Source organism: Toxotes jaculatrix, chromosome 15 (assembly GCF_017976425.1).
Source record: "Toxotes jaculatrix isolate fToxJac2 chromosome 15, fToxJac2.pri, whole genome shotgun sequence".
In the NCBI taxonomy this organism is placed as follows: domain Eukaryota; kingdom Metazoa; phylum Chordata; class Actinopteri; family Toxotidae; genus Toxotes; species Toxotes jaculatrix.
In genome coordinates, this window is record NC_054408.1 from 125,203 (window position 1) to 136,596 (window position 11,394).

Sequence of the window (11,394 nt, forward strand, 5' to 3'; positions counted from 1 at the left end):
GTCAGGAACAGATTCTCTGTTGGACAGAGGTCCGGGCTTTGACCGGGACACTCCAGAACATTCAACTTGTCTTTAAACCGTGTCTGTTCAGCTTTCGCTGTGTAGCTTCAGGAAAATGAATCTGTCTCCATGGAGACACGCGGCCGTGCAGGCTGGAGACAACCTCATTAACTTTTAATCTAACATCTCAATGTGACAGCGAGGCGGAGAGTTTCCTGCTTCCTGTCACATGGAGCTGCATCACAGCTTGTCACCTCTGTCAGAGCGCCGCCGTGAAGCTTCAGCCAATCCGTCTTCAGCTCCACGCTCACAGTCAGGACGGCCTGATGCTCGGGGGGCGCGGGACACATGTCCCCTGTTCTTTGTCAGAGGACAGCATTAGAGCCCTCAGAGCAGGAACATTAAATAAAGGTGTAGCAGAGGAATCGTTCCATGTTTGAACCCTTTATTACCCAGAATCCTCCACGAGTTCTGACAGGAGCCAGGGTCAGAGATCATATTTCTCCCGTCCAATCCACAGCAGACTTTAAAATTATTTAAAGAATAATTAGAACGCTTCCAGATGAGAACAGACAGTCTGTGGTTCCTCTGCCCGCGTCACTCTGAACTGTCAGTAAACAGACTGTAGGTCCTCAGTATGCAGGGACATGAGCTCTGTGAGGCTGACAACACCGCACACCATTAACACGACAGTTTCCTGTAACAGAGCCAGTTTTACTTTGGAGCCAATTCCAGGAGACCGAGGCGGGGTTACACCCTGAACTGGTCTCCTGCTCATCACAGGACTGACACACAGAGACACACCTGTGGACCCCTGCATGTCTTTGCACTGTGGGAGGAACCTGGAGTACTCCACTGCTGATAGTGATTCTGTATTCTTTCTTATGTAAAGTTTTAAATGCAGAATTTTCTTGTAACACGTTCTTGTTTATTTCTACTTTACCTGTAGTGAATGACAATGAAAGGACCATTGAGGATGCAGAGAGGCTGTAAATCCACCAGAGGGCGCCATGACATCACACTTGTACCAGCGTTGTGGAGTCGACTGAGAAACAAACATCATGTTTATCATTTTGAATTACTCAAAGGAGGAGAACAGTTGTTTCCAGGGTTAGGAACAAAACAAACAAACAAACAAACAAAAAACTAAAAGAGCAGCAACATGAACAGAATTTTTAAAAAGCATTGATGACAGAAGTTTCTGGAACCACAAAACATTCAGTTATGAAGTTATTACTTCAGATGTTGGGTTATACAGAACCACTTACTGGATGACGAGTACACACAGACACGCACAGACACACAAAGACACACACAGACACACACAGAGTACACAGAGTTTTGGATCTACAGGCTTCTCAGGGACACGGGTGTCTGACCCCGGTCTGTGGGACCTGGTGAATGAAATCAGGCTAAGTTTTGGCCCTGTCAGGCTCAGTTTGCTGCAGAGCTGTTTGTCTGGCTGTGCCGTGGACAGGTGCAGCGTTAGGTCCAGAGGTTCAGCTCAGAACTGAACTGGTTCTGGACGTTTCTGTCCCTGTGAAGCATCAGAACGCCACGTGCTTGGTTGTATTTCCTCGATTCATTAATAATATTTCTGAGCCGATGATATTTCCTCAGTAAAGAGTTAATCATATTTCCCGATATTAATGTCCCCGCTGGATCAAAGTCTGGTCTCTGTTGGGTCCTGGCTGTCCTGCCATTGAGAGACTTCCTGAGCTTTCATCCAGCTTAAAGGTGCTGTTGCTAAGTGACGGTGGTTCAGCTCTGGAAGCGTCTCCTCCCCGCCGGCCGCCCGGCTCTGCAGCCAACATTAAAACCAAACGCACCCGAAGGCTCTCCAAACATGTTGATTCTTCACTTTGAGCCGCGCTTCCTGCTCCAACATCCAGACACCGAGGGGGACCTTTAGTCAGCTTTCAGCTGAAAGCAGCGTCCGCCTCGTGCAGACCTGCTCTGACGGAGTTGCGCCTCAATCACAGCTTTGTTTTCTGCTTCAGGAGGAAGAAAACTGACCTGGTGTCTGTTTAACAGGGTTGGCAGTGAGTGGACATCATGTGGGGTTTTTATCCCCAGAGGACGACTGGGCTCCGAGTCAGAGAGCTGAGACGAAGACTCACGCTGAGACGATACAAACAGCCCCTTTAGACGTCCATCTGCCTCCACCTCTTTGTTTCCACATGACAAACTCTGCTTTTATACTTTTATGTTCCTGTCTGAGCCGCACTGATGTTTCCTCTCTGTTGGTTTTAGAGTTGTTGTAACATAAAGACGATGTCAGGACTGTTAACCAGCAGCCTGCAGAGGCTTCAGGAAGCATGAGAGACAGAAAAAAACCCCAACTTTACTCGTTCTGAAATACTGAGCCTGAGCAGTACCAGCAGCCTGACCCAGAACCAGCAAGGATTTCAGCCTGATCAAGGAAGGAGACAGGAACATGGTAAATCTGATTGGACGTTTGCTGTCAGCTTCTGTTACCTGACAGGCGAAGGTCAAAGAATCTGTGGGTCCAGTGTTCAAACGTACAAATGAAACAATAAACTGAACTCTCATATGGTCACAAGTGTCTAAACTCATTCCAACACGATAAACAAAGATTATCTGGTGGAAGGAAAAAAGCAAAACTATCTTCAGCTAAATTTCCTCCTTAAATAGAAAAATTGTTTCCACGGAGTGAAAGCTTCAGAATCAGCGTGTGAGCTGATGGGGCTGAAAGGAACACTGGTGTTTTCTTGGTTGGACCTGAAACCAGAGGACGGAGGACTGAGTCTCCAAGGTCGAGCTTTTGTCTCAGAAACGCGTCGATTACTTCCTGTAATCACAGACAGTGCAGCGTCCGCACGGGAGTCGATGACCTCTTGACCTCTCGCCTCACTCTGATGAATTCTCTTTTATTCTCTGCCGATGTGAATCTGAGTCTCATTACTTCTGAACGAGCGGCTCATTGTGCTTTCGTCCAATCAGAGACAGATCTGCTCTGTGAGTGTTTCTAATGAGGAAGAAAGGGAAAAGTGACGGACGACAGAAAGAAGAGAAAAGGTGACCTGTGAACACTTGATTGGAGACTTTAGTCACAGCAGGTAGAGGTCAAGGTCTGTATTCACAAACAGCTTACTGGGTTTAGTGGTCTGAACAGGGACGGGGGTTCAAACAGGTTCATCTCTTCTTCTTCATCCTTGTTTGGTGAGGGGTGCGATGGACAGCTGTCTGACAGAATTACAGAGGACGGTAAGCACACCTGTGATTTCAGGGACCGATGAGGAAACTCCAACACTTGGCCAGCCGACCAACGGTGTAACAGTCAGTCTGCCACGGGCATTAGCGTTCGGAGGGCTGGCCCTGCTGTGATGGACAGTAAGGATCACACACACACACTCATGTGCATGTAAATGTACCACATAAGGACTATGTGTTGTAGATACAGACCACAGAACAAACACAATTACACTGAGACACCATTAAATCAAAGTGTGTATGAGAAGATTTGTCCTGTCAGAGGCATCGGAGACAATCCTGGGCCTCATGTCTGCAGCTCTGCAAGGACAGACTGCTCTGCGAGGACAGACTGCTCCGTGAGGACAGACTGCTCTGTGAGGACAGACTGCTCTGTGAGGGCAGACTGCAGTCAGAGCTGCAAAGCTTCAAGGCGTCTGACATCTGAGGCTGAGTGATAGAGGCCAAAACATCCTCGCCCTGTAGGCCTCAGTTACATCAAAGAGGAGCTGGAATCATATTAAACCCTGCCCACAGCCTGACACACACTCACACACACACACACACACGCACTCACACACACTCAGAGACGCCCTTTGTTTGACATTGAAGTCGTATGAATGGTTAAAGCCCGACGCCGATGGTCCAGAAGACCAGAAGTCATCAGAGGACGAGCGGCGAGCGGAGATGGATAAACGGCTCTGATGCGACTCTGTGGACACCAAATTCAACAATGACGAGCGGCAGAGTTGCGTGTCTACAAAGAGCCTGACCGAGCCGAGTCCCCGCGGCGGACTCGTTGGGCAGAGCTGATAAATGTCCCACGACGCACCATTATTTGCGACCACCACGCCGACTTCACAGGAGCAGATTCTAAAAAACGCGCTTGTTAAATCTGTTGAGGGATTAACAAACTCAAACCATCACAACGTTGAGCAGACGAGTCTACGGGACACAACAAAGGACAAAAAGGCCGAGATCTGGGCTCTGAAAAGCAAACAGAGTGTGACTGTGAACAGTCCCAATAACAGAGAGAATAATTCAGCACAGCAAAGAAAACTCAGCCTGGTGTTATGGAAAGATTTTTTGGGGGGGGGGCTTTCTGTGCTTTTATTGTGACAGGATAGTTGTGTATTTTCCTGTTTGTTGTTGTTTTGGTTTCAGTTTGTTTACCTGGAGTCGGAGAACATTCCTCTGAGGGGCTGAGCCGCCATCACACCGCCCGACAGCTGGGTGGTGGGCGGAGGTGCTGGGGTGATGTCGCTGACGGACGGTGACGTCATCAGCACCGTCAGTGGAATTACCCACGAAATGTTGCATCACGAGATGACATCATGTTACCATGGTAACATGGTTAGGGTAAATAAGGTCTGCACGTTATGAAATATGAAATCATGGCACAAATCTTCTCAGCAAGAGCTCGTTCTCCTGTCAGACCTCAGCAAGGTTGAAATCCCCCAGTCGCCGACGGGGGCAAAGGTCCACCCACAGCTCGGCTGCCGTTGTCTGTGAACAGTCGCCGGCCTGAGCTCAGACTGCGGGCGGATGTGGGCGATGACGGAGCTCTGGGTGTGGCTCCGTCTGGATGGAGGTTTTAGGTGGATGCACAGACGTCATCCTGTGACCCGCAGCTGCTGAGAGTCGCATCGTGTTCCCGCCTGACAGCAGCTGCTCAGGGCTCAGGGTCAAACTGGACGTGAAGACACATCAGTCCTCATCTGACATCAGCTCCCAAAGCATCCTGGGTAAGACAGGTGGAGCAAGAACATGCGTGTCAGAGAACCTGGATCCGTACCTGGACCAGGTACCAGGATCAGTCCAGCAGATCCTGGTCCTGCTGGACTGACCCTGGTCCTGGATCCTGAGAGAACGTCAGACAGGAAGTGTCTGTAAACCAAAGAGTGAAGGTGTTTATACACTGACACCAGGGGCAGTGTTTCCCCATCACACCTGTGACTCTGTCACACCTGTGTCCACACGTCAAAGCTACATCTTCATCCTCGTTGACGATGATGGTGACTACGAGCTGTTTCTAGTCATGTGTACATCTGCATGTGTTCATATGTTTCTCTGTTCTCTCATAATAACAAGACAAATATTTCAGGATGACAACAACATGTGTATAACACATGTACATATACACATGAACTCCAGGTCTAATTACTGTGTAATATTATGGTTATTTAAACATCTTTAAACGTGTTTCGTGTCACATACCTGCAGTTTATTACAAACATTCTCTCTCTGGGATAATTATAGATTATAGATTATAGAATATAGATTATAGGTAATAGGTAATAGGTTATAGATTATAGATCATTGCTCCAGCAGCAGGTTTGGATCAGTTTAAATCCTAAATTTTCTTGTTCTAAAAACAGTTTTGAAGGTTTAGTTTTGTGGAAGATGGAACCGGAGTTTGCAGCCGAGGAGAAAGCCGCCCATTATCCTCTGAGTGAGCGAGCGGTAAATGGAAGCACTTCTCATGTTGATGCTCCGTCGTCCTTCAGCTGCACATGAATACAAACGGACTCGGAGCTGATTAAAACACTGCAGTGTGTCACGGGAAGCCGTCACCGTCTGAGCTTCGGGCTGGTTTTGGGCTGGCGGTGAATTACGGGTTGCCACCGCGAGCGTGATGCGGCGGCACACGAGTGATTTTACCCAGCAGGACGCCTGCGGGACACTCTGACAACATGTCATTACACCTTCAGCCGGATGAAAGGGACGGAGGCTGTAATGGACTCAGAGCTTCTCTCACCTTCTGACACTCGTCACTCTTCTCTCTGTTTACTCCCAAACTAAAACACTCTGCTGTCAGGGCGGCAGACGGCGGCTGATCCGACGCCTCGCAGGTTCACATGCTTTCCTGAAAACTGAGGTGCTGATGGTCGGGCTGGGTCCAGGCTCTGTTCCCGTTCCTCGGGTCTGTTTCAGTCCACTTTGTTGTGGATCAGGCGTTTTCCAACTGTTCTGGGGTCTGTGTTTTGGATCACACGTGGAGGTTTCCTACCTGTCACACCTGCCTCAGAACGCAGGCGGTTAGTTTGCTAACACATGACTCAGTCCAGGTACGGGCTGTCTGTCTTACCCTGGAAGAAATTCAACATTAAAAACTCATATGGAAACTAAAGTTCAGGGACAGGAAGTTCAGGAACTTTCAGAATAAGATTTCAAATATCAAAGTGTTGGAGCAGAAGCTGTAAATCAGGAGTCATACGTGACCTGTCACGTCAGAGTCACAGTCGCAAAATACAACGTGAATCCTGAAACAGCAGTGTGGTTTGGTTTAAACTGGACTTAACTCTTAAACTGAAGGAACCTGGAAAAAAATAAAAGATGTTCAGTGTCGTAAAAGACAGAAGTTTATTATCTGCAGGATGACAGGAGGACGGCAGCAGGACGGCAGCAGGACGGCGGCAGACACAGGAGAGAAGGTTTTAACTCTGGCTGCCATTTAAAGATTATCCTCCGTGTGTCCAGAGCAGCTGGAGGAAACTCAGCGTGTGCTGGAGTCAACAATGAGGATCAGACCGAGTCCAGAGCGACCCGCCATCGAATCAGCGTCCAATCCTCTGCACTCGCTGCTGAACGTTTATCTTCAGCAGCCAAACTCTCTCTGATCCTTTGACTTTGTGCAGCTCAGAGTCTGAAGCCTCGTAAATGTCACGGCTGAGAGTGTTGCTGTGCCGGAGAGTTACTGCAAAGCTCAGCTCCTTCAGCTACGTACGGAACATCCCAGCGATGGTTCGTCGGACCCCGACACAGGGACGGACATCATGTCCACACGGGCATCTCGTCCCGTTCCTGTCTGTGACCGTGAACACTGACAGGTCGTTATTTGGTTGCTTTTAGTTTGAAATGTATTTGTATGTTACTTTCATCACATGAGGGTCGTGGGAGAACCCGGAGGTGCAGGGACCAATGGTGCGGCCGACAGACGCCATCGCCTGATTGTGAGTTCCACACATATCCAACAGATTCACACAAAAAGTTTTACGATCTGTCACATTTCTTAAGTTTAGCTGGTTCAGTCGTTCCGGTTACTGATGAAGTTTATGCTCTAACTTCGTGAAACGATGGCGCGGAGCTGCCGAGGCCAACGTGGAACAGCGGGCTTCAGAGGAGACAGTCGGATCTGCAGATGTGGATCTTCCCTGATCCACCGAGCTCAGACCAGTTCAGCGCTTTTTGGTTAATCCACTACAAACCAGCATCTCTGCCTCAGCTCTGCTGCTTCTGCTGTGTGACGACAGAAACCATGGGAATAAAACCCAGGTTATAAACACAGAACATTACAAAACGCTGAGAGAACACGTGCTCTCTGTTTGTCAGAGCTTCTCGTCTTACTAACGGTCTGACAGTTTTCTTTTCTTGGATCCTGATTCCCCGGATGATGTGGTAGGAAGTGGTAAAACCCCAATAAATAAATTTCCACTTTTAAAACGTTGGCAGAGGAAGGAGCCTCAGATCACAGAGGACTTTCAGAGACAGGTAGCAATTAAAGCAGGGACGGGCCGTGTGAAGTTAATGAACTCTCTGTTTTAACGGGACTTCAAACCTGGAAGCGTTTGAGAGCAGCTGGTCACATGTGAGCAGAGAGAGGCTCACGGCACCACAGCACAGAGCTACTACCACCTGTCAGTCTCAGTCTCAGATGAAACAGGACTGGGCTGTATATGGACGTCTGTCCGGGTCATGGTGTGGAAATGAAACCAAACCAAGTGACAAAAGACAAAGACAAAGACGTGGATCAAAACTCATGATTTGTGAAATCATGTGGAGTAAACCTGGAGCTTTCAGGGCTCCTGGGGGTCTGGTTGGTAATCCGACCTTAGACCACAATGGAAATGGACTACAATGACCCCGCCCCCACTACCCCCCTGCCCCCCCTTCAGGAATAACAGTGTCCTAATCCAAAATGTTTTTATTCGTTCCACCTAATCTGCCCCTTTTATCAGATTAACACAGATTTCCTCTCTCACTTTTGGCACGACACAGATTCTTAGCGACTGCTCCGACACTTTCTGTTTCTACCCCCCCCTTCCCCCTCCCCTCCCCCCCCTCCCTGGCCCTACCCCAGGTTAATGGCATCATGGGGGATATTATCCGCTCAGCCTTCCAACTGGTTTTATGGATTTGAGAGCTCATGTATGTAAACTGAGGACGTGACGACAGCAGATGAGAGTAAATCCTTCCAACACGCAGGTAGAGGACGAGTCCAGCACATCCCAGAAGAAGCAGGTCTCTGACAAACCCACAGAATCCAGGAACAGATCCAAATCATCTTCCACTTCACACCAAAGATCACGTGAACTTCACGTCTGCTCATGAAGTCTGTGATTTTCACATGACAGAATCACGCCCCCCCCGCAGAGCCCGCTCCCCCACAGATCACCACCATCATCCCCATCTGCACTCAGCGGCCTGCTGTGAGACGCTTTACAAACCTTCTCAGTTAGTGGGACTCTGCCTCCTCACAGTGGGGGGGGGGGGGTGGGGGGGGGGAGGGGGGCTGGGGTGGGACAGGATCCTGACTGCCTGCTCTCTTTGATCCAGCCCTCATGGTCTGTCCCACATATGAAGACAGCGGATGTAATTTTGAAGTTCACGCCTTCGTGTGCGTCCTGTTAAATCTCTGCTTGTGAACTGTGAGGTAACGACAGCGGAGTCAGGACAGAAACCTCAGATCTGATCTCTGCGTGAGTGACAGGTGTGAGTCCTGGAAGCTGTTGTGCAGCTGTTCCTCTCAGCTGGGACCAGGACTGGGACCAGGACCAGGACCGGAACCAGATGCATCCACGCATCACCACATCATCCAACAGGGTAAATATTGTCGTCTCTGCGGTGGAGGCCGACTGTCTGGATCCTCCGAGTCTGTTGTTGCAGTTGGAGTCAGAGACGACGTTCAAGCTTCGTTAAACCTGACCCTGGGTCAGATGGAGGAAGACTCCTCGCCACGTACAGCCACTCAGCAGGAGTCTGATCCTGAAGCAACACATCAGGCTGAACTCCAAACTTTGGTCTCTGAGTCCTGCAAAGCTTTGTGGTTCCACGGGAAACACAGCTCCCTCTAAGATTTGGGCTGCGAGCCAATAAAAGGAGCGAGTGGTGAAGATGCAGAGAGAGGACGTACACCAGACGTCAGAGGAAACCGACTTCAGATCCGTCCAGAACCCGTGGAAACAAGAACCCAGGTTATAAACAGAGACACACAACTTTACAAAACGCCTCTTGGTCGTGAATGTTGTGAATCAGCCCTTTGTAATGTTATTATCATGTTATATTAATGCTATTCGACATGAGAAAACCCTGACGGCTCTCCTCAGCCTCCATCTTCACAAACCTCCTCACTCCTTTTTCTGAATGTGGACGTGTTGATGTGAAGTTTGTCCTGTAGGTGGAGCTCTTCTCCTCCTCTCTGTTTCGTCTCCACAGTAAACCCACCGTCTGTCCTCCATCACCTCCTCCGTCCATCTGTCTGTGGTGTCAACACTCCCCCCCCTGCCCCCCTCACTGCGTCTCTAACAGCTCTTTGTTCCTCAGCTTTACTCTTTACACATCAGAGCTCTACGGAAGCCCGGTAAGGCCAGAAAAACTACTCAGATACATTCTTAGACAGAAGTTTGATTTCAGTGAGTCATGATCAGGCCAACAAGAAGCGAAAGATAAAAACAGAAAACTGAAGATAACAGAGATAATTTCTTAAAAATGTCCTGAAAACAAGTTCGGCACAGTGAGATTCTGTGAGGAAACTCTCAGCTCAGTGTGAACACTGAGGGACGCAGACAGTAAGACACTCCGTGAAAAAATAAAAAAGTAAAAAGTAAAAAAGACACTTGAAGTGCAGACAACATTTAAAGTCGATCACAAACTGGTGTCCAGTTATAACTTCAGACTTTTATGAAAAACTCATCTTGTTGATTTAATAAACAGAATCTGATCGTTTCGACTTAATGAGTTTGTCTCATTTCTGAAACAAAACAAAATCAGCAGATTTCTGTCTCATATTCTCACAAATCCCTGATGAATTTAGTTTTAATTTCTTTCTTTTATTAATTCATTTTATTATTCATTCATTCATTTTTAGAAATAACTAATAAAACTTTTCTTGACACCTGAAACACAACATACATGTTTTGAACATGTGAACATACATACATACATAACCGTTCTCACATTGTTGTTGTTGTTATTATTATTATTACTATTATTTACATATCATCAGTGTTGAAATTATGACCCAGTAAACAGACTTTTATTTTCCTAAGTTTTCACATCCTGTTGTTTCTCTCTTCCTGGTAGCTTTGGTCCTCCGTACGTCGTCATGCAGCTGGTATGTCAGGCTGGTTACAGTCTGTGGTTGGCTGCCGTCTCTCTGCATACCAACATGGGTGAGAGACATAGAGAGGGACAGGGAGAGGGAGAGAGAGAGAGACTATGGGGGTGGAGGGTTTTTGTTTTCAGGCCGCTCTCTCTCTCTCTCTCTCTCTCTCTCTCTCTCTCTCTCTCTCTCTCTCTCTCCTCATTCCCAGCGTCCTCTGGGGGACGGAGCGAGCCAACAAACCCTCCTCCCTCCCTGGAACAGCTAATCCCTGAATCCAGTCCAACCACCACAGTCTCTGAGCGCCCGCCGAGGACGAGTCAGGCTGCCAGGCGTGTCCTCATGTCAGAGTCAGACTCACAGCAACACAACCGGCAACGTGTTGCTGAGCTCAGAGTCACAGCGGAGCAACCAGAAACACGTCGCCAAGCTGAGGCGATGCAGGTTTCAGTCTCAGTTCACTGGGAGGACGTAAACGTGTGATCCAGTTTAAAAACCACATGGACAACGCATGTCGGCCTGTGTCTCCTTTGTCCTTTGAGGAGCAGAAGTAAAGAGGAGTCAACAACCCGAACACGATTTCAAACCGAACACGGTTCAAACACAAGCAGGAAGCAAAAAAAAAAAATCTGAGTTAGAGTTTTTCGATTTTCACACTGTAAAATTAAAAGTCGAGGCTTCGGGCACATGGACATGGACATGACAACTTTTAGGACAGACGTATTCACAGTAACTAAACTGAACTCTGATCTAATATTACAGCGTGCGTCCTTGTGTCTGGGACCTTAGTTAGCTGCAGGACTGATTCGGCTCTCGGCCAGTCGGATTGTGCCAAATGATTGGCGCAGCAGCGAAAGGGG